This window comes from Orycteropus afer, unplaced genomic scaffold (assembly GCF_000298275.1).
Source record: "Orycteropus afer afer isolate SDZICR_OR568_19922 unplaced genomic scaffold, OryAfe1.0 scaffold00146, whole genome shotgun sequence".
In the NCBI taxonomy this organism is placed as follows: domain Eukaryota; kingdom Metazoa; phylum Chordata; class Mammalia; order Tubulidentata; family Orycteropodidae; genus Orycteropus; species Orycteropus afer.
The window spans coordinates 4127965-4138520 of NW_006921733.1; the positions used below are offsets into that span (position 1 = coordinate 4127965).

At 35.9% G+C, this 10556-nt stretch overlaps 1 pseudogene; it reads right to left on the bottom strand.

Annotated features, from left to right (window-relative positions):
• Positions 1–1981: 1981 nt before the first annotated feature.
• On the bottom strand, positions 1982–3012 carry LOC103201309 (annotated as a pseudogene).
• Between the last annotated feature and the right edge of the window lie 7544 nt (positions 3013–10556).

Genomic DNA, 10556 nt, shown 5'->3' on the forward strand with positions numbered 1-10556 from the left:
GAGTCGATTCTTACTCATCTCAACCCCCATTGTGTTTCCGAAGTGATTAATCTTTATAGAAGTAGATTTTCTTGTCTTCCTTTAATGGAGTGGCTAGTGGGTTTGAACCACCAAACTTCTGGTTAAGCACTGGACCACCATGTTCCTTATATATCTCTCAAAAACTCACTCACTGCCTTTGAGTTAATTGCAACTCATAGCAACCCCTCGTTGGGTTCCCAAGGCAATATCTCTACAGAAGTAGATTGTCCAATTTTCCTTCCAAGGAGTGGCTGGTGGGTTTGAACTGCTACCCTTCTGGTTAGCAGTCCAATGCCTTAGGGACTACACAACCAGAGCTGTTGTATCTCCTGTGAATACCTTAAAAAGAATGCTTCCCACAATGGTTATTGTCAGTCTTACCAATATCTTCAGCTAGTCTAAGGAAAATAATTCGAAGTCTTGTAATACTTTATAAGATCTGCTTTCTTTTTCTTCTGTTTCTAACTTGGTTAAATTTATACTTTGAAATAAAAATTCAGAATATCAAATTTTTAAAAAATTGTATCATAGGAACAAGCTTAAGATATCATTACATACTCCATTTACTTACAAAAAGTTAAAGACCTGATCAAAATGAATAGCCATTTATAAATGTGAGTACTTCTAGCAAAAAACAAAGCTAACTGGAAATATCACACTAAAAACCACAGACAGGGTGATGCTATGAAGGCTTAACATCTCCATGGGAGGGCAGCTGCTTGCCTTGCTGCTGCTCCTCTCTGACATTCAGCTTCCCAATGTACCGAAGAAGGCTCAGACTGGATGATTCCTAAAGTCTTGTGTGCCACTGTCCTTTCATTTCAGAGAACAGTTCAAGATGTTACCGCTGTTTTCTTGGGATTGTAAAATTTAACAGAAAATAAGATGCTGAAAATTTTACTATAAACAGTACCATGGTTTTTATTGTGATTCTCACCACCTTTGGAAAATTTCCATCTCATAAGTTTCTAATTTGGTTTACTTACTTGGAGATTCCTTCCATGGAGGCATCCTTACATGCACACCCATATATGCTGGCAATCTTTCTCTGAAACTGTAATCTATGGCTTGGTCTTCACAAAGGCTTTACTATTTCTACTCAGGAGCAAACCACCTTCACTCTGATTACCAAGTGCCCTGCCGATTGATTATTCATTCCTTACCTTTCTTTGTTTATCATGCAAGTTGTATTTTGATATGTTCCTCTAGAATTTCCTCATTTCATGATGCTAATAATGAAGCATGGATTTTGAAGTTTTTACATAACATCTCCTCAGGAATTTTGCTGGTATGAGAAAATGATTTGCATAGGAAAAATTGTAGAATACTTACGCTGGTGGATCAACTGCATCTCAGCACCTTTTAGTTGTAATTCTAACCCTCCTTTTACCATTGCTTTTGACTTTAAAAGTGTTAGTTCGATGTGCTCACATTCAAATAAAATTTCTAATTTCTTTTTCAATATTATTATTATTATTATTATTATTTTCAATCACAAAGACAAACTAAGGACAAAACAATCACAAAACCGTGGGCTCTAAAAGTGCAATCAAACAGTTTTAAAAGTAAAGGTCTTCAAGCCTTTAGCCATGTCAGTGAACCCCAAGTTCTAGGATACATTAATTCACATCATTTCTACAGTTTGGAAAACTAAAACTTGATGGCCTTAAGTGGGGACATATTATTAGAATTCATCAGTACAATGTGTAACTTTTTCATAGTTACCTGAAAACTAATACCATAGAATCACTCAAACTTGCAAACTATGAAAGTTGCACATTTATACTAATTTCATATACTGGTGATTATAATACTATCCTTGTTAATTTATTCTTAATTAAGTTGGATTTTAAGTACTTCATTTTGAGTTTGAGGTAACTTAAAAGGACCATCTGAAGTATTAGATTAGACTTAAATGAAAGGGATATACAGTATCAGTTATATTGTGTTCTCACTTGGCTTACAAGCAAAATAAGCAAAAGAATAAACCATTTATCCAATGGTTAAAATGCAGTTCCTTTATGACCATGGGCACTAGAACGGAATCTACTTATTTGCATGAAAAGTAGAGTCAAGAAAATAGGTCTCAAATTTATTTACTACTTTTTGGTTAACATGAGTGAAAGTGTGCATGAGGTCAAGCTTGTGATAATACTGTTTTAGCATAGCACAGAGTGCTACCAGGATCCACCCTTTGAATTTCACCAGCAATAGTAAACAGATGATGTAGAATACACACATAAGAAATCTGTCTCAACTAGTATTTTCTCACATGTCATGTCATCATCAAGACCACTATCTCTTTCAATGCCACAGTCCAATTTTATACTTTTGCAGGCCTAAACAATGAAAAGTTTGGGCTTTCCAGTTAGACTTATACAATTATCTATGCTGAAGAAATCTGTTAATTTTTTCATATCAACAGGCCCATTTGTTCCAAAAATAACACCTTCATCATTATGGATAAGAAGTACTCAGATACAACTGCTTCTTTTGTTGTGATCTTCAGAAACATTGGACATTAATTGTACAATTTCTTCACATATAGGATCGTTTTTTTTCCTAATTTCATATTTCAAGTTCCTGACTATTTCCCTGAGGCTTGTTTCATCTACATCTTGTACAGACTGAAATACTATTCAAATGCTTGGATCAATTTTTTTTTAATTAATTATTATGCATACACTCATATCAGAATCATCCATGTTGTTTTACAGAGTCCATTGATTTCCTTCCATGGAAGATCTTCTTTTCCAGATTTGTAGTGGATTTTGAATCCACTGAGTTTTTAGTGTTCTTTATGAATTATTGTATTAACACACAGCTTCCACACCACCACCATCACCCTCTGAGTTCGGCTTCTGCCTTTTCTTTTCACTTCATGTGGTGGAGCTTTCTTTATACTCTGGGACCATAACTTAGATTAATTTACACTAATTCCTTTTCTAAGGCTAGATAATTACCCTGGGGGATCTTCTCATCTACTGTCATAGGCTAGAGGAGCCTGAGTGGCACAAAAGTTTTGCTATTGACAGTTTTGAGTTTGAGGTATTTTATTTAATTGTATTAAGATAAACAGAAGAAAAACAAATGAAAATTTCTGCAGTTAAGAGTTCTGCCTGGAACGTGAGATCAACTGATAGGGTGTGAGAAAAGAGCTAGTACCTGCAGCTGGTTCTGTATGGTTGACATTCATAGCTATTGCATTTGGTTCTATAGCCTCACTATACGAACTAATCCATTGAAACACATAGTGACCCTATAGGACAAAGTAGAACTACCTTATAGGGTTTTCAAGGCAGTGAATCTTTACAGAAGCTGGGTTTGAATCACTAACCTTTTGGTTAGCTGCTGAGTGCTTAACCACTGTGCCACCAGGTCTCCTTGTCTTCAGTGTGTTGTTTTTAGATGTCATCAAGTCATTTTTGAGTCATAGTGATCCTGTGTACAACAGAATGAAACACTGCCTGTTTCTGCACATTCCTTACAATCGTTGCCATGCTTGAGTCCATTGATGCAGCCACTCTGTTGATCCATCATATTGAGGGTCTTCACCTGTTTTTCTGCTGACACTCTTCCTAGCAAGATATCCTTCTCCAGGGACTGGTCTCTTCTGTCAACATTTTTAAACATGAGAGATGAAGTCTAGCCATTTGTAAATGATTTCTAAAAGTTGAAATCAGTTAACAACTTCAATGTCAGTGTTATTAAGATTATATAAGTATCATGAAAAGTAGACATAAGCAGTTTGCTAGGGTTTCTTTTGCTCTTTTAGATGTTCAGCATCAAGACCTTTGGCCATTTGAAGGTGAAAAATCCTAAGGTCCAGGTAAAATGAATTATCTTTATATATATATTCATATGGCACAGAATTTCTGAAGCTTTGGTTATCTGAATTCTTCCATACTTTTTGTTTAATTAAGATATATATATATATATATATATATATTTTTTTTTTTTTTTTTTCCTTTAATTGCTCCAAACCCCATCCATTAAGTATGTCTGCACCAAAATTTTCTAGGCTTAAGCTCATTACCAGTCATTCTAGGAGCTCTGGTAGCGTACTGTCTAAGGCAGTTGACTGCTAACCAGAAGGAAGATTGGACAATCTGTTTCCGTAGTGATACCACCTCAGAAACCCAAAGAGGGGTCGCTATGAGTCAGGTCTGACTCCATGGCACATAACAACAGCAACCAACAATTCTGAGGTTTCTAATTCTGATGTAAGAATGATATGCTTTTGTGACCATGTATCTAATATCTACCACTTTAGTAATGAAATGTATTGTTTGTTGTCCTTTCTGTTTTTCTTCATGATGATAATCTTCTTTGAGTTAACTAACTTTCTGTTTTAATGAATGTTTCCATTTTAGACAGGCTACAAAATTCTCATCCTAAGGTGTTTTGTTTTGTTTTTTTTTCCCTTTGGACCCCTTGATTAATGCCACCATTTGTTACAGGGTACATCATCCTCTTTCCTGATTTTGTTTGTCATTTTTTCAAAGATCATCATCAGTTAATGTCCCTGACACAGAATTTCTGAAGCTTTGGTTATCTGAATTCTTTCTTCCATCCTTTTTGTTTAATTAAGACATTAACTGGGAATCTGACCAGTGGATTGAGGATTAATTTCCCTAGAATTATTGTCCTATTGCATTTTATCATGCCATTATGCTGATAACAAGCTTGATGACCTCCTGATATGTAGGTGACCTCAACCCTAACTTCTCACCCAACACTGTTTCCTGATTTAAGGGTGCTTTTAAGATGTATTTATCCTTGGCATTCTGGAATTTTCAGTGTATATTTAGTGTGAGTCTTTTATTATTATCATTGTATTGGGCCCTGGGTGAGACTTTCAAGCTAAAGAACTATATCTCTTAGCTGTAAAGACTTTTCTTCTGTCATTCTTTAGAAAAATGTAATTTCTTATTCCCCTCTGTCTTTTTCATATGCCTCTCCTGGTCAAATTTTGCACTTAATTATTTGATCTTTAATATCTCATCTTTCAGTATATTCTCATTTTTTACCTATTAGCTATACATTCTAGAAGATAAATTTTATCTTATTATTATTATTTGATTGTGATTTGGGTGCAAATTTATGAAGTGAGTTCATTTTACTCTCAATAGGTCATGCACATTTGATTTCATGGTCCCAATTATAATCTCCAACCATAAATAACTCTGCTCCCCTCTCTTCCCCATGACCACCCCTTCCTGTTCCCTTCTTATATATGCATTCTTATCTGTGCAGCTTTCCCTCTACGTGACTGTTGTCCCTCTGATGTCTCATGATGATTGACCCAAAGGTGCATCTTGTTAGGGTAGATGTGTGCATCTCTCTGGGGTAGGTGTTTTGTATGTAGGTCTTTCTACTATAGGGCTGAGATCCAATCCACAGACGTGAGTCCATTTCCAGGCCCAGAGGATAACCCAAGGCCATAGTCTCAGGGATTCCACCAGTCCCTACCTAACAAGTAATTTTGGTAATTTTTGTGTTTTTGAATTTTGTTCTACATTTTTCCTCCCACTCTATCCAGGATCTTCAATTTTTATCCCTTTCTGAGTGGTTGGAATTGGTAGCTGGGCACCATCTAAATCTTCTGTTCTCAGGGTCATGAAGGCTGAGGTCCTCAAGGCCCATAATATCTTTGGAACAATTGTTTCCAAATGGCTTTGATTTCTTCATTCCTCTTTGCTCCAGATGAAAGGAGACTTGCATCTTAGATGGCAGCTCAAAAGCTTTTAAGACTCCAGTCTCTATTCACCAAAGTAAGATGTAGAACAAAACTTTTATGTACTATGTTGTGCCAATTGAGCATGGTGTCCTCTGAGACTGTGGTCCTGATTCCACAGGCCTAGTTATTCTCTCCCTCAAGGTATTTGGTTGTCTCTGAAAAGCTACTCTGACTTTGTCCTCTATTAGTTCTGTAATGTATGTGGATAATTTTGTAACACAAGTACATATTTAACACTCTTAAGCCAAAAGGAGGCCAGGAGCTGACTGTGGAACTGACCATCAATTGCTCATATACAAGTTCAAGTTGAAGCTGAAGACAATTAAAACTAATCCATGAGAATCTAAATATGACCTTGATTATATCCCACCTGAATTTAGAGACTGTCTAAAGAACAGATTGGATGCATTGAACATCAATGACTGGAAACCAGATGAATTCTGGATGACATCAAGAATATCATACATGAAGAAAGCAAAATGTCGTTAAAAAGACAGGAAAGGAAGAAAAGACCAAACTGTTGTCAAAAGAGAGTCTGAAACTTGCACCTGAATGGATAATACCAAAAGCAAATGGAAGAAATATCAAGATAAAAGAGCTGAATAGAAGATTTCAAAGAGCAGCTCAGGAAGACAAAGTCATTTATTACAATGAAATGTGCAAAGACCTAAGGTATAAAAAACAAAATGCAAGAACTTTCTCAGCATTTCTAAAGCTGAAAGAACTGAAGAAAAAATTCTAGCCTCAAGTTGCAGTATTGAAAGTTTCTGTGGGCAGGTTCTATGAAAGATTCTATGAATGTTGCAGGAAGCATCAAAATAAGATGGAATTGGTCAATGTTCAGCTATTTGAGGAGGTAGCATATGATCAAGAACCAGTGATACTGAAGGAAGAAGTTGAAGCTGCACTGAAGGAAATGGAGAAAAACAAGGCTCCATGAATTGATGGAATATCCATTGAGATGTTTCAGCAAATGCATGCTGCACTGGAGGCACTTACTCATCTATGCCAAGAAATTTGGAAGACAGCTACCTGGCCAACTGACTGGAAGAGATCCATATCTATACCCATTCCAAAGAAAGGTGATCAAACATAAAAGCTCAAAAGCTTTTAAGACTACAGTCTCTACTCACCAAAGTAAGATGGAAATCATCAAACAATCTCATTAATATCATAAGCAAGTAAAATTTTTCTGAAGATAACTCAAAAACCATTGAAGCAGTATGTTGACAGGAAACTTCCAGAAATCCAAGCTGAATTCAGATGAGTATGTGGAAGATGGGATATCATTGCTGGTGTCAGGTGGATCTGGGCTGAAAGCAAAGAATACCAGAAAGATGTTTACTTGTGTTTTATGACTATGCAAAGGCATTTGATTGTATGTATCATAACAAATTGTGGATAACATTGAGAAGAATGGGAATTCCCCAACAATGATTGTACTCATGAGGAACCTGTACATAGACCAGGAGGCTGTTATTCGAACAGAACAAGGGGATACTACAAGGCTTGAAATCAGAAAGGGTGTGTGTCAGGATTGCATCCTTTCACCATACTTATTCAATCTTTATGCTGAACAAATAATCTGAGAAATTGGACTGTATGAAGAACATGTAATCATGATTGGAGGAATACTCATTAACAATCTGCCATATGCTCATGACACAACCTTGCTTGCTAAAGTGGAGATGACTGGACACACTTACCGATGAAGATCAAAGATCCTTCAGTATGGATTACACCTTTATGTTGATAAAGAAAATAAAAATCCTCACAAGTAGACCACTAAGCTGCATCAAGATAAATGTGGAAAAGGTTGAAGTTGGCAAAGATGTCATATTAGTTGGATTCACAGTCAACACCAATGGAAGAAATCCAACATTGTATTGCACTGGGCAAATCTGCTGCAAAAGACCTCTTTAAAATGCTGAAGAACAAAGATGTCTCTTTGAATACAAAGATATGCCTACTCCAAGACATGGTATTTTCAATAGCTTCATATGAGAAAGCTGGACAATGAATAGGGAAGACCTAAGGAGAGTTGACAAATTTGAATTGTTTTGTTATCAAAGAATACTGAAAGTACCATGGACTGCTGGCACAAATAAATCTGTTCTTGATGAAATGAAGCCATACTACTCCTTGGAAGCAAGAATGCCCAGACTTCATCTCACCTGTTTTGGTCATGTTGTCAAAAAGAACCAGTCCTTGGAGAAAGATATCATGCTTGTTAAAGTGGAAGATCAGCAAAAAAGAGGAAGACCCTCAACAAGATGAATTGACACAGTGGTTGCAAAGATGGGCTCAGGCATGGCAAACATTTTGTAGATGGTGCACAACCCGGCAGTGCTTCATTCTTTTGTACATAGTGTCTATAAGTTAGAGCCAACTCTACAACACCTAACAACAGCAACAATATGCTTTCTTTTCTTGAGGTAAATAGCTAAATGAGAAATAGTTTAATTCCGTAGTGGTAAATGTTTAACTTTTTATGAAACTACCAAAATGTTTTCCAAAGTTTTTGTACCATTTTACATTTTACCAATGGTGTATGAGTGTTCCATTTCCCCCACATATCATACAACACGATATTGTCAGTCTGTTTGATTGCAGTCATTTTAATAGTTCTACAGGCAGTCCTTGGATAATGAATAGGTTATGTTCTGAAGTCTGTCTTTAAGTAGAATTTGTATGTAAATCATAACATACATGGTACATGTCAATGTCAATCAATCAGACATTTGTCTTAGTATATAGTGTACCTTTCTATGCATGGAGATCATTTTTCAAAAAAATCACTTCCAGACACATTCAAACATCTTTAGTTTAATAATGTGCTACTACTAATAATACTAATTTTTCATGTGCATCACAAGGTAGCACCAATTTTTTGTCATTATAAACCATTATATGTACCTCAAATTTTTAGTATAATAGACTTTACAGGAGTTGGTTTGTAACTATGGGTTGTGCATAACTCAAGGACTGCCTGTATCTCCTTTTGGTTTTACTTTGCATTTTCCCAATGACTAATGATGTTAAGCATGTTTATATGTGTTTATTTACCATTGTTTGTGTTTACTCTAGGAGCTCTGGTGGCACAGTTGTTAAGGCATTCAGCTGCTAGCTGAAAGTTCGAAGGTTTGAATCCCCTAGCTGTGCTCCTCGGAGAAAGATGAGGCAGTCAGCTTGTGTAATGATTTACAGTCTTGGAAACACTACGGGGAAGTTCTACTCTGTCCTATAGGGATGCTAGGAGTCATAATCAACTTGATGGCAGTGGATTGGATTTTGTTTTTGTTGTTTTCACTGTTTAAATATTCTGCACATTTTTCAATTGTTTTGTTTGTTTTCTTGTTGAAGTGTTTTGAGAGCTCTTTATACATTCTGGATACAAATTCTTTGTCAGATCTATACATTGTATTTTTTTACTTCTAATCTGTGACTTCTCTTTTCACTCTCTTAACAGTCTTTCAAAGGAGCTCTGGTGGTGCATTGGCTAAGCATTTGGCTGCTAACTGGAAGGTTGGCAGATCATATCCACCAGCTGCTCTGCAGGAGAAAGATGTGACAGTCTGCTCCTGCTTAGATTAAAACCATGGAAACACTCTGTCCTACAGTGTTGCTATAAGGTGAAATAGTCTCAACAATAATGAGTTTTTTGTTTTGTTTTGTTTTTGAATATTTTCTCTCAAGAGCAGAATATTTTAAGTATGGTGAAGTGTAATCTATATGTTTTCCTTTTTTATAGATTATACATTTGCTATATCTAAGAAATCTTTGCCTAATCAAAGGTTAGAAAGATCTTTTCCTATGTTTTTATGTGGAAGTTTTTTAGTTTTAGGTATTACATTTAGATTTATAATCCATTTTGAAATAACTTTTATACATGTTGTGAGATATGAATCAAAGTCCATTTCTATACATATGCATATCCTATTGTCCAGCACCATTTATTAATAATAGCTATGCTTTCTCCTGAATTGCTTTTGCATCCTTGTTGAAAACAAATTGTCCTTCACCATATATGTTTTGTCTATATCTGGACTCTATTTGATTCCATTAATCTATTTGCCCATGTCAAGTTCAATACCACACTGTCTTGCTTACTGTTTTATACTTAAGACTTTATAATAAAGCTCAAAATTTCTTCTTCTTTTACAAAGTTATTTGAAAAAGTTTTCTGGGATCTTCACATTTCCTTAAGAACTTTAGAATCAGTTAGATATATAGATGGGGAAAACTGCATTCTAGGTATTTGATTAAGATTGCATTGACTGTAGATTAATTGAGGGAGAACCACAATCAACACCAATGGAAGCAGCAGTCAAAAAATCAGAGAACATATTGCACTGGGAAAATTTGTTCCAAAAGAGTTCTTTAAAGTACTGAAGAGCACTTTATACCTTAAGAGCTTAAGAGTACTTGATAGCACATGAGCAGACATATGTACACATATGTTTATCGCAGCACAATTCACTATAGCAAAGAGATGGAAACAACCTAAATGCCCATCAATGGATGGGTAGATAACCAAATTATGGTACATGCACACAATGGAATACTATGTTACATTAAAGAACAATGAGGGATACGCGAATCATCTCACAACATGGATGAACCTGGAGGACGTTATGCTGAGTGAAATAAGTCAATCACAGAAAGACAAGTACTGCATAAACAAGAGTTTGCTTGGGAAAGGGAACTCACTTAGTAGGTTACCAGGATGAGGAGGGAAGGGGAGGGATTAATTTGGGGCTAGTTGGGGCCTACATGCTGGCATGTGTATGGGGAG